Source organism: Silurus meridionalis, chromosome 25, assembly GCF_014805685.1.
Source record: "Silurus meridionalis isolate SWU-2019-XX chromosome 25, ASM1480568v1, whole genome shotgun sequence".
Classification (NCBI taxonomy): domain Eukaryota; kingdom Metazoa; phylum Chordata; class Actinopteri; order Siluriformes; family Siluridae; genus Silurus; species Silurus meridionalis.
In genome coordinates this window covers 1,021,462-1,044,000 of record NC_060908.1, presented here as the reverse complement: position 1 = coordinate 1,044,000, position 22,539 = coordinate 1,021,462, and the positions used below count along the sequence as shown (strand labels likewise).

Genomic DNA, 22,539 nt, shown 5'->3' with positions numbered 1-22,539 from the left:
GTGTATGTATGAGAGAGAGAGAGAGAGAGAGAGAGAGAGAGAGAGAGAGAGAGCGAGAGAGAGAGAGAGAGAGAGAGAGAGAGAAAATAAAATACGAGTATGAATAATAACCGCTATAAGATCTCTCCTCCGTCAAATCTCTCTCATCTGAAAAGGTGAGAAGCTTCCGGACTGCGCTCGAGGACAAAGGCCTTTCAGTGGCGTAAAAAGCGCCGGTGTTTGCTTCGGTTTGACCTTTAGCACTGTTTTCTTTTTTTTTTACCCTCCTTTTAGCTATGTTTGCAATTGATTTGCATTTGAAGATTAGCCGTTAAAGCTTTTTGTTTTTTTTTCCCCTCTGCAGCAAGAGACCAAACGTACTGTAGGCACAAGAATAATAATAATAATAATAATAATAATAATAATAATAATAATAATAATAATAATAATAATAATAATTCACCTGCATGGCACGTTCTGTTAAAAACGACTACTTATGTGGTAAAAGAAATCCTGCCTAACAGAAAGAAAATGGAAAAAATTTCCCTAATACAGAGATTTCACAGAAATTCAAGAGGTTGAACCGATATATTGGTAAATACTGAGATAATCAAAAATACTGATATCATTTATAACACAAGACACAGACATAAAAGAAATTTAAATCTTTTACATCAAAATCATCGGATATTTCATCACAGATCAAAAGCTACATTAATATATAATCAGATGCATATAAATTAAGATTAGTTTTAACACAAATTCTCTGTGAAATGAGGATCCATTTATCCAGAGTGTATAAGACATAGAGTTTGACACACTGCTACAGAAATCCATAATGCCAGAGATCTTAATCAATTCCTGCTTCAGGATTCACTACGTCACCATGTCTGCACAACATCTACAAAACATCTACACAATAGAGACACAACATCTAGACCAAAAGCATAAAAAAAATTCATTAATAATCATTTTTGTCTTTATTCCAAAGTGAAAATCTACATAGTGCAGCATTACCCACATTTAGAACCACATAAAAAATAATAGATGCAAATTTTACTAAAACGCAAATGGGCCAAAAGCGTCTACTGCAACAGGATAAAACGTGTCTATTGTAACACAAATGGGCCAAAAACGTCTACTGTAACACAAACAGGATAAAAAACGTCTACTGTAACACAAACAGGATAAAAAACGTCTACTGTAACACAAATGGGCCAAAAACGTCTACTGTAACACAAACAGGATAAAAAACGTCTACTGTAACACAAACGGGATAAAAAATGTCTACTGTAACACAAACAGCATAAAAAGCGTCTACTGTAACACAAACAGGATAAAAAGCGTCTACTGTAACACAAACGGGATAAAAAATGTCTACTGTAACACAAACAGGATAAAAAACGTCTACTGTAACACAAATGGGCCAAAAACGTCTACTGTAACACAAACAGGACCAAAAGCGTCTACTGTAACACAAATGGACCAAAAGCGTCTACTGTAACACAAACGGGATAAAAAATGTCTACTGTAACACAAACAGTCCAAAAACGTCTACTGTAACACAAATGGACCAAAAGCGTCTACTGTAACACAAACGGGATAAAAAATGTCTACTGTAACACAAACAGGATAAAAAGCGTCTACTGTAACACAAACGGGATAAAAACGTCTACTGTAACACAAACAGGATAAAAAACGTCTACTGTAACACAAATGGACCAAAAGCGTCTACTGTAACACAAACAGGATAAAAAAACGTCTACTGTAACACAAATGGACCAAAAGCGTCTACTGTAGCACAAATGGACCAAAAGCGTCTACTGTAACACAAACGGGATAAAAAATGTCTACTGTAACACAAACAGGATAAAAAGCGTCTACTGTAACACAAACAGGATAAAAAGCGTCTACTGTAACACAAACAGGATAAAAAGCGTCTACTGTAACACAAACAGGATAAAAAACGTCTAGTGTAACACAAACAGGATAAAATGCATCTACTGTAACAGAAATCGGATAAAAGTGTCTACTGTAACACAAACGTGATAAAAAATACTTTATTTAAATGAAAATCATGGACAGTAATTTAAGGTCAAACACGTGAGGGGGAAAATCTTCTACATCACTGTTTAAAGGAGAAAAGACTCTCAGCTACGGAAAGCGTAACGGGACACAAACTCTCAGTGCAGTGTCTGTAGCTTTAAGACGTTTTGTTTGTGTGAATATTCACAGATGCAAAAAGTAAACTGTAGAATCATAAACGCGGGAAAAACCCGTCTAAGGCAAGCCAAACTCACACACACACACACACACACACACACACACACACACACACACACACACACACACACACACACTGAGTAGGCTGCCTGTTGCTTTAATGTTTTATAGCGTTACATCAGCAATGTGTTGTATAACTGGCCCAGTTCATAAAGAAACTCTCGGCGTAACAAAAGAGAACAGGAAGAGCTGAATGAGAAGATTTCGACACTCGCTATAAGATGATTAGAGTCTCGTGGAAATGATTGACCTTGCGCTCGAGACCACTTTGGAATGTTTTTTTTTTCCCTCTGAGAACCAGAGTAGCTCGAGTGTATGGCACTGAAACACTGTGTGTTATACCTGTGTGTGTGTGTGTGTGTGTGTGTGTGTGTGTGCACCATAAGCAATGTGTTTTGGGTAAAAACACAAGAAGCAAACAGAGCCGATTGGCTGTTGGGAGTTTTAAAGCGCTCGGCTGAACAAAGGCGTTGTTTTGCTCGAAATCCCAATGAATAATTCTCAATCTGCCGAGAAAAAAACTACACAAAAAACAATAGACGGCCCCTCAAAAAAAAGCTGATCTGACCTTCAGCGATTAATGGCAGCGGTGTGAAGGAGACGTGTCGGGACAAAAGCCTCGCAGCATTTATTATTATTATTAGTAGTAGTATTATTAGTATTAGTATTATTAGTATTTATTATTAGTTCTTTTGAGTGAATTGTGTGTGTGAGAATAATAAACAAGGGTTCATCCCTGGGTCTTGTCGGATATGTTTGAAGTGTTTCGAATAAAATTCAATTCTATTCTTATCAGTGTGTGAACAATGAAAGCGATACAGAAGCCAAACAGATGTTGTGCAGAGTTTCTGCAGGTTTCACAAAGTCACATTTAAGACTTTATTAGACCTTTTTAAACCATTAAGAAAGAAATGTAAGACCTTTATCACGACATCTCAAACACACACACGGGTATGCAGTTCGCGAGCCGACCGTAACGAGGACTTAAACGCATTGTTTAAAGCCATGTATCTTTCAACTTTCACTTCACCGTCGCTAAAAAAGTCAAATCAGTTTTATGTCTGTGGTACGATGAGAGAGTCGCTGCAGTAACAGGAAGCTGATTGGCTGCTAGTCGTAATACAGTAAATTATATTTGGACTAAAACACCATGAAAACTAACAAACATTCTAAAGTGCTGCAGGAGCATTTCAGTGAGCATCAGAGGTAACGTTACATGGACATCAGAAAGATTAAGATGTTTAAAACGATTTAAGACTCAGAACAGCAAATTTATGACTTTTTAAGGCCCAAAATGCATAAATTTGAAATTTTTAATTAGAATTTTGGATTTAAGACTCTGTGGAAACCCTGAGTGTGTGATGTAATGCAGTTCAATGACAGCGTGATAATACAGAGTTTGTTATATTTGTTTGTTTCTTTGTTTCTTTCTTTAAAATTGTCAGGATGCGACTTGGATTACGGGAGAATCTTGAGGAAGCAGCTGGAGAACCCGAGCTCTTCAGAGTAAACTTTACAGAATGAGGAAGAAGAAGAGAAAAAGGAATGTTCAGCCTCTGTGCTGAACGAGAAAGAAAGAAAGAAAGAAAGAAAGAAAGAAAGAAAGAAAGAAAGAAAGAAAGAAAGAAAGTGCGCGGAACAATGCCCATTCCCTGAATTCCTTTCTAAATATACGTATGATGGAAGGAGTGAGTGCGCAGAAGTGAAGGAGATGAAAGCGAGGCTGTAGTACACGCTCGTTAATAGTATATAAACATCGGCCCATATGCTGGCGCTCACAGAGCAGCTGCCGTCGTCAGTCACTGAAAAAAAAAGGAAAAAAAAAAAACGAGAAACGAGAACGAGAGAGAGGACGAGAGAGAGAGAGAGAGAGAGAGAGAGAGAGAGAGAGAGAGAGAGAGAGAGAGGAGAGGGAGGGAAGAAATGAGAGAGGAAGGAGACTGTATGAGAGAGACTGAATGAGAGAGAGAGAGAGAGAGAGAGAGAGAGAGAGAGAGAGAGAGAGAGAGAGAAAAAGGTACGTCTCTGCCAAATTGTCTTGGCAACACCATTTGTCCTGGCAACAGGTCGGTGCACCTCTCGCGCTCCCTCACTCTGCGAAAGACAACAAAATGTCTCCTCTCTCTCCTGCAGCTGGTTGAACACACACACACACACACACACACACACACACACACACACACAGACACAGACACACTCACACACACACAGACACGATCCGGGCCTGGCTCCCTTAAACCGGTCCTCTTCTCTCTCTCTCGCTCTCTCTCACACACACTCACACACACACACACACACACACACACACACACACACACACACACACACACACACCACCCTGTGCCTATACAGTACAAGAAACATCTGGGGCGCTTACATATTAAAGATCGGGAACTTGGAAGATATTGATCACATGAACAACAAAATGTGGTAATTTGCAATAAACGAAAGAGAGAAAAGGAGAGAGAGAGTGAGAGAGAGAGAGAGTAAGAGAGAGAGAGAGAGAGAGAGAGAGAGAGAGAGAGAGAAAGGGGAAGAGCAATAAACCTTAAATAAATTACCAACCCAAATCAGTTCAGTGTTATACAAGACAGAACTCAGAAATAAAAAAAAAAAATATATAAGCTGAGAGTGGAGGAGTGAAGGAGGAATTAGAAAAGGAGTGGAAAAGGGAATCAGAAGAGGAGTGAAGGAGGAAATAAGGGTAGAAGAGAAGAAGGAAGAAGTGATGGAGAAAAGACATGTAGGAGAGAAGGAGTGAGGGAGTGAGGAAGTAAATGAGAGAAGCAGTGAAGGATACAAGGAGGAATAAAGAGAAAGAGTAAGGGAGGGAAATAGTGAAGAAGAGAAGGAGTGAAGGGGTGGAGGAGTAAATGAGTGTGGGGAGGAGAAGTGAGGGAGTGGAGGAGTGAAGGAGAGATGGAATAAAAGAGTGAAGGGGTGGAGGAGTTAGGAGAGTAAAAGTGAAGGAAAGAAGGCGGGGAGGTGTAAAAAACTGAAGAAGTGAATGAGTGAGGGAGTAGAGGAGTGAAGTCACACTGGGATGGAGGGATGAGTGGAGGAGTGAAGGTGATATAAAGAGTAATGAAGGTGAGATCTGTACACTCTCACTCACTCCTGCCTCGTTCATTCGTTACTAAATAATCTGCTTTATGGTCTGGAAGTTCATCAGACGCTTCCTGCAGATGAATGAAGTGTGTTTAGTTGGCTCAGAGTGTTGAAGAGTGTGTGTGTGTGTGTGTGTGTGTGTGTGTGTGTGTGTGTGTGTGTGAGAGAGAGAAGGCAAAGTCCAAACTCCCTGCAGCAGCTCTGTACAGCTCTGGCGGTGTGGCTGGAAGCAGCAGCAGAAGGAGGTGTGAGCTGCTGCTACCTGCTGCTGTGTGGAGCCTCGACGCCGGGACGCTTCACAGCCACGTGCGCTAACGGCCTCTTAATGAGCGCGTGGCTGATTGTTTCATATTTTTTCCCCTTAGTTTTTTTTACTTTCTTTCTCTTTTCTTACGTTTCTTCCTCCCTCTTTTGCGTGTATTGTTCGCCCGCGAATTCTTCCGAGACTCTGAACGGCAGACGAGTCGCAGGCTGCCCTCTTCTCTTCTCCAAAATGGAGGACAGTGTGTGTCTTTGTGCCGAGCGTGAGTGCACAGCTCCCTCCTCTAACCGACCCAGGCCCCGTTTCTCACAAACACACACACTGACAGAGAGAGAGAGAGAGAGAGAGAGAGAGAGAGAGAGAGAGAGAGAGAGAGAGAGAGCACGGCTGTAAACAAATCAGAAGTAAACTTGGCACTGCTGCCAGAGAGAATGCTTCGCCTACCTCGGTTTTATTTTTTCATCTCTCTTTTACAAACCACTTCCAGATATTTTTCCCTCCAGAAAACTCTCAGCGATCCTCACGTGGACTCTGCCGAGCGCCATATGGGTGCCGGGGTTAGCCGAGGACACGCATGCACCTTGGCAAATGCACAACTTCCCTATTAGAATCCAAGATACATTTCTCACGCGAGGTGAAAACGCCTGCCTGCTCGCGTATGGATTTAAAGGGCCGACGCGCCGCCTGCCTGCCTGCCTGCCTGCCTGCACACCCTGTCTCTTTGCCTAAACAAAATATGTTTGGTAAAGAAATTTGGTTATTAACCATCAACTGCCTGACAGGTTTTTATCTATGTGTTCATGCAAAAAAGCTCCTGGCAGCTTGTCCGTGCCATCTGTGTGCCATTTCAATGGAAACCCGACTCGCGGCCCGGTGTTTAGGCCAAACACGCCGCTGCCGTCCTGTTTATATTCAACAATGCACACTGCACTTACACACTTATACAGAGCTCCGGCTTTGTGTCCTGAAATCTCCTCGTCTCAGAAAACTTCTCCTGGTAACAAAATGATGTGATGATACGATACGTTTTACGGCGTTTGCGCGAAGCTCTTCGGCTGAAACCGCGTCCAGATTCGCCGCTCGATTCGTTTCAGGTTCGGAAAAGGAATCGAATGAAACCCTCTTTTTTTTTCACTTTAAATGATTTCACCACCTGTGAGAGAATTCGTGTTAGTTCACGTCCCTCGTCGTATCGTGTGTGTGTTCTGTGTGAAATCTCTTGAAATGTTTTTTCTTACGTTATTGGGAACCGAGTAGGAGGATTAATGTTAACCAGTAATATGGTGATTTTATTCGTCTCTCGCCACAAACCACACCAGATACAGTATCACCGAGCCAAAACACCAGGCTGCTTCGCTCGTCAGGCTGCAGAGACAAAAGTCTCCTGATATTACGTTGTGTTTTACTTAACAAAGTTTTGTATATATGCTGTATTTCGTGTACATGGTTTAGTTGTCTAGTTTGTGTACATGATGTGCACTGTGTAGAGTTTGCATATAATAAGGCATGTTTTGTGTATATTTTGTATATATGATTGTATATATAGTAAATATTGTGAAATTAGTATAGTGTATATGGGGTATATTGTGTATATTTGTGTATACGTTATATATTGTTTATACAGTGCATATTTTGTATATGATTGTGTATATGGTATAAATGGTGTATATGGTGCATATTTTTGTATACTATGTAAATGGTTAAATTGTGTATAGCTTATAAGGGTGCATATTGTGTATATTGTGTATATGCTGTATATTGTGTAGATAGTTGCATATTGTTTATATAGTTTATATTGTATATATAGTGTATATTGTTCAAAGCAAATTAAATTGTATTTGTCACATACACATACATACAGGGTACGACATGCAGTGAAATGTTTATATTGTATATATAGTTTATATTGTATATATAGTTGTATATATAGTTTATATTGTATATATAGTTTATACTGTATATAGTCAGTACATAGCCCATACTGTGCACATAGTCAGTATACATAGCCCATACTGTACACATAGTCAGTACATAGCCCATACTGTACACATAGTCAGTATACATAGCCCATACTGCATACATAGTCAGTACATAGCCCATACTGTGCACATAGTCAGTACATAGCCCATACTGCATACATAGTCAGTACATAGCCCATACTGCATACATAGTCAGTACATAGCCCATACTGTGCACATAGTCAGTACATAGCCCATACTGTATACATAGTCAGTATACATAGCCCATACTGCATACATAGTCAGTACATAGCCCATACTGTGCACATAGTCAGTACATAGCCCATACTGTATACATAGCCCATACTGCATACATAGTCAGTATACATAGCCCATACTGTACACATAGTCAGTATATATAGTTTATACTGTATATATAGTTTATACTGTATATATAGTCAGTATATAGTTTATACTGTATACATAGCCTATACTGCATACATAGTCAGTACATAGCCCATACTGTACACATAGTCAGTACATAGCCCATACTGTACACATAGTCAGTATACATAGCCCATACTGTACACATAGTCAGTATATATAGTTTATACTGTATACATAGCCCATACTGTACACATAGTCAGTATATAGTTTATACTGTATACATAGTCAGTACATAGCCCATACTGTACACATAGTCAGTATACATAGCCCATACTGTACACATAGTCAGTATATAGTTTATATTGTATATATAGTTTATATTGTACATATAGTTGTATATAGTTTATACTGTATACATAGTCAGTACATAGCCCATACTGTATACATAGTCAGTACATAGCCCATACTGTACACATAGTCAGTATATAGTTTATACTGTACACATAGTCAGTACATAGCCCATACTGTACACATAGTCAGTATACATAGCCCATACTGTACACATAGTCAGTACATAGCCCATACTGTATACATAGTCAGTATATATAGTTTATATTGTACATATAGTTGTATATATAGTTTATACTGTATACATAGTCAGTACATAGCCCATACTGCATACATAGTCAGTACATAGCCCATACTGTACACATAGTCAGTATATAGTTTATACTGTATACATAGTCAGTACATAGCCCATACTGTGCACATAGTCAGTACATAGCCCATACTGTATACATAGTCAGTACATAGCCCATACTGTATACATAGCCCATACTGCATACACAGTCAGTACATAGCCTATACTGTACATAGTCAGTATACATAGCCCATACTGCACATAGTCAGTATACATAGCCCATACTGCACATAGTCAGTATATATAGTTTATACTGTATACATAGTCAGTATATAGCCCATACTGCATACATAGCCCATACTGCACACAGTCAGTATACATAGCCCATACTGTGCACATAGTCAGTATATATAGCCCATACTGCACACACAGTCAGTACACATAGCCCATACTGTATACATAGTCAGTATACATAGCCCATACTGTATACATAGTCAGTATACATAGCCCATACTGTATACATAGCCCATACTGTGCATACAGTCAGTACACATAGCCCATACTGTGCATACAGTCAGTACACATAGCCCATACTGTATACATAGTCAGTACATAGCCCATACTGTACACATAGTCAGTACACATAGCCCATACTGTATACATAGTCAGTACATAGCCTATACTGTACATAGTCAGTACATAGCCCATACTGCATACATAGCCCATACTGCATACATAGTCAGTACATACATAGCCCATACTGTGCACATAGTCAGTACACATAGCCCATACTGTATACATAGCCCATACTGCATACATAGTCAGTATATAGTTTATATTATATATAGTTTATACTGTACACATAGTCAGTATATATAGTTTATATATTGTATATATAGTTGTATATATATTTTATATTGTATATAGTCAGTATATATAGTTTATATATTGTATATAGTTGTATATAGTTTATATATATAGTTTATATATATAGTTGTATATAGTTTATATTGTGTATATAGTGGTATATATATTTTATATTGTATATATAGTTGTATATAATTTATATTGTGTATATAGTTGTATATATATAGTTTATATTGTATATAGTTGTATAATGTGTATATTGTGCTTTGTTACACACACACACACACACACACACACACACACACACACACACACACACACACACGTGCATGGTGACAATGTGATCCATATGATCAGGTTCTCTGAGGTGAGCGTTCCCACACTGCTGGATCAGATGTACACATGACACTGAGAAACTGGTTTCCTGGTAAGGGTGTGTGCGGAAGATAACTAGAGCATAGTGGGTGTGTGTGTGTGTGTGTGTGTGTGTGTGTGTGTGTGTGTGTGTGTGTAAGTCATCTGAGGTGAACAGGAACGATATACACTCGCTTGGAGCTGAAGCCAAGGCCTGACGCATGCTCTGACATTCACACACACGAGCAGCAGAGGGCCATGTGAGGGTCAAACGTGGACGCGTGCGCGCACGCAAATGTCTACCGCGATGGGCTTTTCCGTAGAGTGCTTCCCCTGCTTAATAGTCTCAGCTGTTGCTCAACGGGAGACGTGTGTGTGCCGTGGAGCGGAGTGTGTGTGAGTGTGTGTGTAAGCCGTGTAGCCTTATCGAGGAGCCAGACGGCGTGCTATAGTCAGTGCCTATATTAAGAACGCTGGTTTAAATTCACTGCCATTATCACATATGTATGCGTGCACGTGCACACACACACACACACACACACACACACACACACACACACACACACACAGAGCGTTCCCAATAAGACCCCCCAACCACATCCATGATGGAAAAACACAGTTCTGCCCAAATTCTGAGAGAACACGGTGAATCGCGTGTGTAAGAACAATGCCACAGTGTGTAAAGAGAATTCCTCTGCAAATGCAAAACTCTTGAGAGGAGCTACAAAGCCAAAACTCCACGCACTCCTTCATTCTCTCTCTCTCTCTCTCTCTCTCTCTCTCTCTCGATCCCTCTCTCGGCCCTCAGAGTAAACCCATTTGGGAAATTGTCTTTTTTTTTTCTCAAACCATCCCGAAAATGAGGAAACAGCTCAGTGTGACACGGCACAGATCAGATCTCCAGGTTTTCTGAATCAGTTACAGAAGGACTTTTAGGAACAGGACGGATCTGGAGCTCGGCTGCGATGAATACCAGGACCGTTTGCAAATTAGCACAAATCTGCAACAGCTGTACGGCTGACAAACACGCTCTTCTACAGACGAGAAAAAAAGGCCTCATTGTGTCTCTCGCAGGGTTTCACAACAACAGCGACAGGTAACTTACACCTGAGAGACAGAGCAGGCCTTTTCGGGACTGATCCCAGATCTGATCTCGCAGACTTTCACGCTGATGTGGGAAAGAATTATTTTGGACTCGTGGCTTTCAGAGAGCTGGTGGATAAAAAAAAAACGCTGTCTTTGATGAGTTCGCGTCACGTGGCTTTTTGGACGGATCTGGAATTGGATCACGATGTTTCGTGAACTGATCACAATCAGATCACCCCAATTTTTCCATTAATCTTTGATTGGATGCAAAACTGTAAAGTCTTTGATCAGATCTCGAAGCTTTTTAGATGGACCTAAGATCAGATCACCACAATTCTTAAATTGATTTTAGATTGGATGTTTTTGGACTGGTCTGGTTTGAGATTGGATCAAAAATGTTTTATAGACGATCTGGAATTGGATCAGAAAGATTTTTTTTAAGTTATCGTAGCTCAAATGCTAAAGAAATGTGGATTCTTACAGCAGATCTTGAAGCTTTTTAGAGGATCTGAGATCCAGTTCTTAGATTATCATTTGATTGGATCACAGATGTTTTTGAAAACTGGTTTTGGATTAGATATCGTATCTTTTTGGTCCGTTATGAAATTGGATCACAAATGTTTTTTGGATTGATCTGTGATTGGATCACAAATAATTTTTTTATTTATCTTTGCTTGGATATAAAAGTAATTTGGAATCTTAGATTTACATTTATGTACTTTGGCAGATGCCCTCATCCAGAGCAGCTTACAGCTGAACAGGGAAGTGTTAAGAGCCGTGCTCAAGGGCCCAGCAGTGGCGGGATTCAAACTTGTGACCTTCTGATCCAGAGTACAATGCCTTAACCATTGAGCTACCACCTAGATCGGATCCTGGCACCTTTTTCACTCTGAACTGTCATAGATCACAAATATTGTTGACATGAAATTGGATTGTGAATCTGATCTGCTTGATTCTGCATTTCCTTCACGCTGTACTTTTATTGACACTAAAATTGAATCCAATCTAATTTAAAAGAAAATCTGGGATCATATCTTTATGTTTTCTGGACTGACCTGAGATCAGACCACACTGCTTGGCTGATTAATCTAGACTCCGGATCACTCTGTCTTTGAAAGAAATCGATCTGGAATCGGATCACTTGTCGTATCAGACTGCTGAGGGATCGGCTCGCTTTACTTTCCCTGCGTCTGATCCGAGGGAGGGCCGCTCTCCCAGATCAGAGCGTGTAAAAGCATTGTGGGTAGGATTTGTTCGGTGTTGCATCAGATGAACCACATGCTGTGTGTGTCATTGCTCTCCCTCGCTCACTCTTTCACCATGTAGGGGGCAGCAGAGAGACGGAGCGCCGAGCGCCATGCTCAAAAACGTAAACATCCCAATTATAAATCATTTAGTGGGAAAAGGCGCTTCGGGAGGAAATCGTGCCACACGTGTAAAATCGGAATTTGCGCTCGGATCGACACGTGACGGACGCCTCGCTCATACACGCCAGAAGAATGCAGAGAGGTCACGTGTCGGTGTAAATGAGCGAGAGCAGGAGAAGAGGATGAAGCAGGAGGAGAACGCTGAGCTCACCTCTCACTCTCGGATGGGGAACACGCTTCCTCTCCAGCGCCCCGCGGCTGCGAAGATCACATCTGATGCTCCTCTGAGTGCGTTCTCCTCGGCCGATCCGGATCTGTTACTGAGAACATCACACACTGTTAATTTCCACGTACGAGATGTGTTTAAACACGTGCACACACACACACACACACACACAGACAGACCACTGCTTTTAAACTGACATGACCTTCGTTAGTGTGTGTGTGTGTGTGTGTGTGTGTGTGTGTGTGTGTGTGTGTGATGGCCTTTCCTTTTGAAGCAATGTCCTTAACTAACTACAGAATTGTTTCGATGCAACACAATGTGAACAAAAAAAAAGTTTCCATGCCTGAACACGACTCCTGAGTCTCTGTCCCCACACGTGTGCTGGTTTGTAAATCAAGATCTTGCTGAGCAAACACACACACACACACACACACACACACACACACACACACACACACACACACACAAACACTCAGAACGGCCGAAGCTTCACAACTCAAAGTGTGATACAAAAAAAAAATCGAAAATTGTTTACGATGATCAAAGAAACAGTTAAACGTCCTGCCATGAGGGAAAAAAAATTGACTCCAACGCGGCTCCGCCCACTGATCCGGGAAATTGAGGGGCGTTACAGCAAACAAAAAAGAGCAACGGTTACAAAAAATTAACTTAAAAGAAGAGTGCGATGTTTATTGGCCCGCAGTGTCACCATACCGAGCCAAACCAAATCATCATCATCATCATCATCATCATGATACATAAATATGATAAATAAAAAGTTCTCAAAGCATGAGGCGTGACGCAAAACCGGATTTACCCATAAGCAGTGCCTGATACAATATTTCAGTAATTATAAGTGTGTATAGGGAGTTATAATCAGCCCACGTTCCACAGGCATTCTGGGTATTTTCGAAAGGCCGGTGAGCAAGAGAACATACCAGCACAACGGAAAACAAACAAGACATGCGTTCATTTAAAGTGGAGTGATGCAGTTTCAGGTTTCCGTGCTCTGATGAAGCCTCGAGCACATGGTTGAAATGAACGAAACACACACACACAAAACATCAAAACAGAACCGGTATCGAGTGTGTGTGTGTTCATTCCAGCCGGGGTTCACCGGGTTCGCCCCGAACTCCACGTGTTCTCCTCTCAGATACATCTCCATGTGTCTCCTACACCACGTACAACCACAACACAACCTCGATACGACAACGCAAAACCTCACCCGTTCCCCAATTACACTTCTACACACACACACACACACACACACACACACACACACACACACACATTGTTTGGTCATGTTCGGGTCGTAGCAGGTCATCAGCATTTCTACCAGAGTTTAAACTTTTTATTTTTAATTAATTTATTATTAGATATGCTCCGTTTTTTGTGTTAAACTGCTCAAATATTTTCTGTCTAAAAACTTACGGTCTTTACTGTAATCACGAGGACGAGTTCACACACAAACCAGCCAGTTTCTGTTCCGTTCTTTTAGTTTACACTCTGAGTCAAAAATTATACAAATAAAAAAAAAAAACATCTCTAAACATTTTACACAGAAATTATTTACATTCTTTTCTATTAAAACAATATTCAATTCTATTTATTTAAATGATTTTTATATTATTCTGTACTTAATGTTTAGACTATTTTTACATTTTACATTTTTACATCAATTTCAATTGATGCAGTTTTAAATTTTTTATTCTTTTTTTAATTTGTATTGATTTTATTTACATTCTTTTGTTTTTGTGTATCTAATTTTTAAATTTTTATTTTTTCCCTATTTCAATTCTTTTTATTTATTTTATTGTTTTTTATTAAACTTTTACATCGGGGCGGCTGATGAAAGGGTTTTTTGGTTGCACTGTGTACAGTTGCATACGTGACGAACAAAATGTAAACCTTAAAGGTAAATACAATTATAGACAGAAGTGTGTGTGAACAGTGTGAACACTGAGTTCCTCAGACTTCAACTCGGGTGAAATTTTGTATTTGGTTTCTAGAGGAACGTTTCCAAGTTACACGTCTGATGCGATCACTTAGACGTGGATAAAAAACACAAACCCCAACTTATAATGAGCCCCTTCCCCTTTCTATAGAAGCTCCACAGAATGTGATTCACGTGAATCCAACAAGAACATCGGGAACATTTATAAGATTTAAAATTGACCCTTTTAAATGATTTGAACTTAATTTTCTACTTAAAAACACATTAAAAAAAAAACTAATAAAAATATTTTTTATGGAATATTTGGTTTCTAGTGAAGTTGGTGAAAAGATGTAGAAGATGAATATTTCCGAGCTCAGGGGTTGGGGTGGGGCACATAAAGGCTTCATCATCATCATCATCATCATCATCACCACCATCACACTACTCCGACACAAATTCAGCCTTGACTTTCAATTAGAGCAGTGAAGGTCATTCTGTAACGAGCTTTAAAGTATTCCAGGATCCTCTCTCTCTCACACACACACACACACACACACACACACACACACACACACACACACACACACACTATGTAACGTTTGCAGCCCGGGGCGGGTCAATATGATTTTATTTTACGATAAAGTTATTTTCCGTTAACGGCTCCAGATCATTTGTTCGTTAATGCGAGACATGGTTCAGTTCAGCGTTTTCGGATTGCGTAGATAGACTGGTAGATAGACAGACAGACAGACAGACAGACAGACAGACAGACAGACAGACACATATACAAATAGCTAGACAGACAGACAGACAGACAGACAGACAGACAGACAGACAGACATACAGACAGACAGACATATATACAAATAGCTAGACAGACCAACAGACAGACAGACAAACAAACATATATACAAATAGCTAGACAGACAGACAGACAAACATACAGACAGACAGACAGACATATATACAAATAGCTAGACAGACTGACAGACAGACAAACAAACATATATACAAATAGCTAGACAGACAGACAGACAAACATATATACAAATAGCTAGACAGACAGACAGACAGACATACAGACAGACAGACAGACATATATACAAATAGCTAGACAGACAGACAGACAAACATACAGACAGACAGACATATATACAAATAGCTAGATATACAGACAGACAGACAGACAGACAGACAGACATATATACAACTAGCTAGACAGACAGACAGACAGACAGACAGACATATATACAAATAGCTAGACAGACTGACAGACAGACAGACAAACAAACATATATACAAATAGCTAGACAGACAGACAGACAGACAGACATATATACAAATAGCTAGACAGACAGACAGACAGACAAACATATATACAAATAGCTAAACAGACAGACATACAGACACACAGACAGACAGTATTTTTTTCATCCTCTAAACAGTACAAGCATTTGTGTGCTGCGTTTCTCAGAACAAACTTATCCTTCGTGTACAAACGTTTGTCGTTATTAAGTGCACGTGTGCGTGTGCATGCGTGTGTATGCATGTGTATGTGTGCAGTAATAAAAGGGTTTTCTTGTCCATTTCAGGTTCGAGCAATTACATCATTTCCGAATAATACTTTGCGTCTGAACAATGATGGGCACCTGCTAGTGTGAGCCGTGGAGAGGAACATCAAGGCTACGCCGATTGAGGTTAGACGTGTGAATGCGAGCGAGGTTATACTTATAAACGCGTGAAATAAATACCGGTTCTCTACAGGTTACAGCACGGGTGCTTTTTTTTTCACGTTAGCGCGATTTTTGTACATTGATAAAAAATATATATATACTGTTGAGTGCGGACTGATGAGCTTAAACTCCTCTCTGTGTATTATTATCTGTTTATTTCTATAAATTCGCAGTGATTTAGTCAGAAATACTCCATACACACTCCAGCTGTTATACAGTATATGTTTATGGTGTTGTAAGATTTATCGTGTGATATTGACAGAAACTTTATCATGCCATAATCACACTAAATATACAATTCAGCCGAATCCCTGCCCTGGGTAAATGTTAAATATTTATAAATCCGAATGATGGAAAAAGACGGTGGTCATGAAGACCTGGAAAGGAAGCGGACTCTGAGGAGAACTCGTGTCCTCATCGGAGAATAAAATCCCACAAAGCGCTTACAGACACCTGGGAATTCGACTTCAGCTTCGTGCCAGGTGTTAAATCCGCTTTCAGAGTCGAGTGTGAAAAACGTGACGAGATCCAGCCCTTTACCCAATACACAGATGATGGACTCAACACCAAACTCAAGACGAAGTGGAGCCATGAGAACACCACAGAGTCGGTTGAAGCGAGAGGTGTTTCTTTCTAAAGTGTCTCGTCAGAGAAAGCATAAACATCTTTTTTGTGGGAGGGGCTTAAACCTCTCACCTGTGCCAATCAAGCCCTGACACTAGCCAATCATCAGGGCTTGTCCACTCATGTATGTGGAAGAGGGCAGATAGCGCTTTCCTCCAAACATCTTACACTTGAACAGAGAAGGCATTGCTGCACTTTCACTCTTGAACAGTGAACAATGAATGAACAAAACTGGAACAAACTTTTTTTTCTGAATTTGAGGTGAAAAACGAGGTTCAGTAAAGTGTAAGAGGGTCACAGTTTCCTCCCTGGTAGGAGCTCGTACCTGCGGCTTTCTACAAGAAATAAAACCATCTTTTTATGTAGATCTTCATGTTGCGTGAACATACACACTAAACCTCTTTACAAATTCTTCCATGTATGACACACACACACACACACACACACACACCCCTCATCAGTATGAAAGTTGATACTCATCCATTACTATTTCTTACATTTCCATTTAAATAGCCTTTTTTTTTATCCAATGCTTTTAATAACAGTTTTAATATCCTGGTTTGAAGGAAATGATATTTTGTTAATATATGAGAATTTGAGGAATAATCTTCGCCTACTTTTTCCAGTAAACATCATAAAGTCCTGAAAAGTCTTTCTCGGAGATCCAAATCTCACTCATGCATTCGCACACGATTCTCATTCAAGCATGCAAACAATTCATCAATGATCGTTTGAAAGAAACGAACAACAAACAAAAACCCTTTTTATTTTTCGACTGATGAAATCCCGGCATCAGACGAATTCCTGGGAATTGTCGATTTCAGCCTCGCGCACTCTGACACGCCGACTTTCACGTCGTTACACGTTTCTAAATAAACATCCTGCTTCAAAATCAGCGATGTCGAGAATCTTTATGGTTAACTTTCCTGATTTTCCTATTAGACCTGTTAGAACTATTACACACACACACACACACACACAAACAGGCGTACGGTTTAATTTGATAAATGACTGTATAAAGATAGAACGTGTATTGAGATGAGTCTGTACAGAGCTCGGTATATTCATCGTTTTAATGAGAACTTGTTAGAAAAAGAGAATTTTTTTGCCTTTTTTTGTCTCGTTTAAAGAATATTAGTGTGACCTGTGTGAATAGCGCAGTAATGATTAAGCCATATATCAGCGTAGGTATATAAATAGCTGATATTAATACTGCTATCAAGCGCTGACCTTGGTACTGGTGTAAATGAAATAAGTTTTAAAGGGGGTCTACAGAGGCGGTTTATAAGCGTGTACATTAGCTGTAAATAGCACTGACTGATTACACATAAGCACAGTACAGTGTACACAGGCAGGTCCTGAGGAACGATGAATAAAAAAAATATATTTTTTAATTGTCGTACGCATTTTTAATTCCATACACGTCTCCATTCTTGCGGAATGCCCAATTTTAGCTCGTTGTCGCTCTGCTTTTTATCACGTCGCCGGATACGCTCTATAATCTAAAGCTCTTCCACGCCCCCTCTGCCACCGCTCGCCTGGGTATGATAGACCATATATAAATATATTTATAAAAATATATATACAGAGTACTACTCAAACATTACTACTCACATCACTACATACACACCTGATTACACACACAACTTACTATATATATATATATATATATATATATATATATATTTATATACATACAGTAGAGTCACTACTCATACACAAATTAACAACTTACTGCATACACAAGTTACCAAATACATATACTACTTATACACATTACTACACACACACACACACACACACACACACACACACACATTACCTACAAAAGTTCTATATACATACACAACTACACAAATACAAAGAGAGAGAGAGAGAGAGAGAGAGAGAGTGAGAGAGAGAGAGAGAGAGAGAGAGTGAGAGAGAGAGAGTGAGAGAGAGAGAGAGGAGTGAGAGAGAGAGAGAGAGAGAGAGAGAGAGAGAGTGAGGAGTGAGAGAGAGAGAGAGAGTGAGAGAGAGTGAGTGAGTGAGAGAGAGAGAGAGAGAGTGAGAGAGAGAGAGAGAGAGAGAGAGTGAGAGAGAGAGGAGTGAGAGAGAGAGAGTGAGAGAGAGAGAGAGAGAGTGAGAGAGAGTGAGAGAGAGAGAGTACTCGTACACATTACTACTCACATTACTAAATACACACATACACACGCTACTATATACACACACTACTCATCATACATACACATACCTACATACACATATTATTACATGCCTACATACGCGTATTATAACATGCCTACATACACATATTATTACATGCCTACATTCGCGGATTATAACATGCCTACATACACATATTACATGCCTACATACGCGTATTATAACATGCCTACAAACACGTATTACTACATGCCTACATACGCGTATTATAACATGCCTACATACGCGTATTATAACATGCCTACATACACGTATTATAACATGCCTACATACACGTATTATTACATGCCTACATACATGCCTACATACACGATTATTACATGCCTACATACGCCGTATTATAACATGCCTACATACACGTAATATTACATGCCTAAATACACATATTATTACATGCCTACATACGCGTATTATAACATGCCTACATACACGTATTATAACATGCCTACATACGCGTATTATAACATGCCTACATACACGTATTATAACATGCCTACATACGCGTATTATTACATGCCTACATACGCCAGACATTATAACATGCCTACATACACGTGACATTACATGCCTACATACGCCGTATTATAACATGCCTACATACGCAGACATTATAACATGCCTACATACGCGACATTATTACATGCCTACATACACATATTACTACATGCCTACATACGCCAGACATTACATGCCTACATACATTATTACATGCCTACATACGCAGACATAACATGCCTACATACACGATATTACATGCCTACATACATTATTACATGCCTACATGCCTACATACACGTATTATTACATGCCTACATACACGATATTACATGCCTACATACGCCGTATTATTACATGCCTACATACAGACATTACATGCCTACATACGCAGACATAACATGCCTACATACACGATATTACATGCCTACATACGCACATTATTACATGCCTACATACACGTATTATTACATGCCTACATACGCGTATTATTACATGCCTACACATGCGTATTATTACATGCCTACATACGCGTATTATTACATGCCTACATTCGCGGATTATAACATGCCTACATACACGACATTACATGCCTACATTCGCGGATTATAACATGCCTACATACACGATTATTACATGCCTACATACACGACATTACATGCCTACATACACGTATTATTACATGCCTACATACACGTATTATTACATGCCTACATACACGTATTATTACATGCCTACATTCGCGTATTATAACATGCCTACATACACATATTATTACATGCCTACATACGCGTATTATAACATGCCTACATACGCACATTATTACATGCCTACATACACGTATTATTACATGCCTACATACACGTATTATTACATGCCTACATACACGTATTATTACATGCCTACATACACGTATTATTACATGCCTACATACGCGTATTATTACATGCCTACACATGCGTATTATTACATGCCTACATACACGTATTATTACATGCCTACATACACGTATTATTACATGCCTACATACGCGTATTATTACATGCCTACATACGCCATTATTACATGCCTACATTCACAGACATTACATGCCTACATACGCATATTGCCTACATACTACATACGCACTTCAAGGCTCTTCTCTGTTCTGGCACCAAGGTGGTGGAATGAACTTCCCCTAGATGTCCGTACAGCAGAGTCCCTGATTATCTTTAAGCGACGACTGAAGACCTACATCCTCCTGAAATACCTGAATTAGCACTTTCCAAGTTTGTAGAATTCAAGTTATATTTATATTAAGTTTGTAATCTTGCGTAGCAGTGTAGATTTATTTATTACTAGAGATTTAAAGCACTTTTGTATGTCGCTCTAGATAAGGGCGTCTGCTAAATGCCGCAAATGTAAATGTATTATTACATGCCTACATACACGTATTACTACATGCCTACATACGCGTATTATTAAATGTCTACATACACGTATTACTACGTACACGTTTTACTATGTACACCTATTACTACATACAGGTGTATGTGTGTACATGTGGGTATGTAGTACCTACATTATTACAGAGACAGAGAGAGAAAGAAAGAGAGAGAGAACTACATACAAGCTATCTATCTATCTATCTATCTATCTATCTATCTATCTATCTATCTATCTATCTATCTATCTAATATTTGATAGATTATTGCGTACATGTCTATTACCTTTACACTCTACAGATTGCTGCCTGTATGTATTAATATGTGTGTGTGATAAAGATAAAAATGACTCCACTGACACGTGAACGATGCATTATGGATTATGAGTTCATATTCATGCACCTGTACGCCAGGACCGTAAGAAAAGAGCTCTTCATGAGATCGTGTTGTAGAAATCATCTTCTCCTTTCCTTAACACTTTCTCAAGCAGCCTTCGAAAAGGGAAAAAAAAAAAAATGCAATATCGATATCTCTATCAGCCCGCGACCTTGCCGACGCGTTAAAGTGGTGTGAAGGTGGAGGGACGGAAAGAAAGGAGTTTTGAACTCTGGGGGACGTGTAAATAACGTGTACAGCCTCAATCACTTCCGTGGACCTTTTGGTGGAAAATCAGCGGCTTTCGTACTGACGTGATCTTTTTCTTTTAAGATTATTTGTTCATTTATATATATATATATATATATATATATATATATATATATATATATATATATATATATAAATAAAAGACAACTGGATTGACTTTGATTGGTTATAATCCCTAATAACACGTCTCTCGGACATCATAACCCTAACAGAAGTCTGTTCGCTATATTTTCAATACGAGACGTTATTTGTGTTTGGCCTCGACGGGTATACACATTTCTTTCTTGTGACAAACGTGAAAAGATCTTCGTGAACGTTCGCTGGTTATGGATTTGTTGTTCATGAATCAGCCAAACTCAAGAATTTAAAGAATTTACAGTATTAAAAAAATGCTGAAATAAAACTATTCAAAAATACAAATCTGTGGTGTAAAAGACCAACATGGACGGCTTCGAAAAAGAGAGCACAAACATTTGGGCAACGTCACATTGACGTGTCTGTACACACACACACACACACACACACACACACACACACACACACACACACACCACTTTCCAAGAACCTGCCATGCACGAGAAGCTACAAGTCTGAAACCCGACGAGTTCACATGCGAAAGAAAATCGGAATTCGACAAAGATAATAATAATAATAATAATAATAATAATAATGATAATAATAATATGTGCAAAAGCACTTTTTTTTGTATTATAATATTTATAGCTGCGGTGTAGTAAAAGCCGATAACATGAGGGTTATTTATTTCCTGTCCGCTGTTCGGCTACGTTAAATATTCATTAATAATTCGGTGTCAGGGAAGAGGACGTCTGTATGGCCCGTGTTCGGCTCGGAGAGAGAGACGATAAGAACTGCTGGAGAATTATCATCTGGATAAAACAGGAATATTGAGGATCAGAGATTCTGTAATACTGCCAAGAAAAGATCGCTGTGGGGATGTTC

At 39.3% G+C, this 22,539-nt stretch overlaps 1 protein-coding gene across 2 annotated transcripts in view; it reads right to left on the bottom strand.

Annotated features, from left to right (window-relative positions):
- The window catches only part of zbtb20 (zinc finger and BTB domain containing 20), a 65,814-nt gene that overhangs the window by 38,037 nt on the left and 5,238 nt on the right, over positions 1-22,539 (bottom strand). For both annotated transcript variants that reach the window (XM_046838638.1, XM_046838637.1), the window contains exon 2: positions 12,503-12,611. The gene's annotated coding sequence lies outside the window, so the exon portion shown is untranslated. The remainder of the gene's footprint in view (positions 1-12,502; positions 12,612-22,539) is intronic.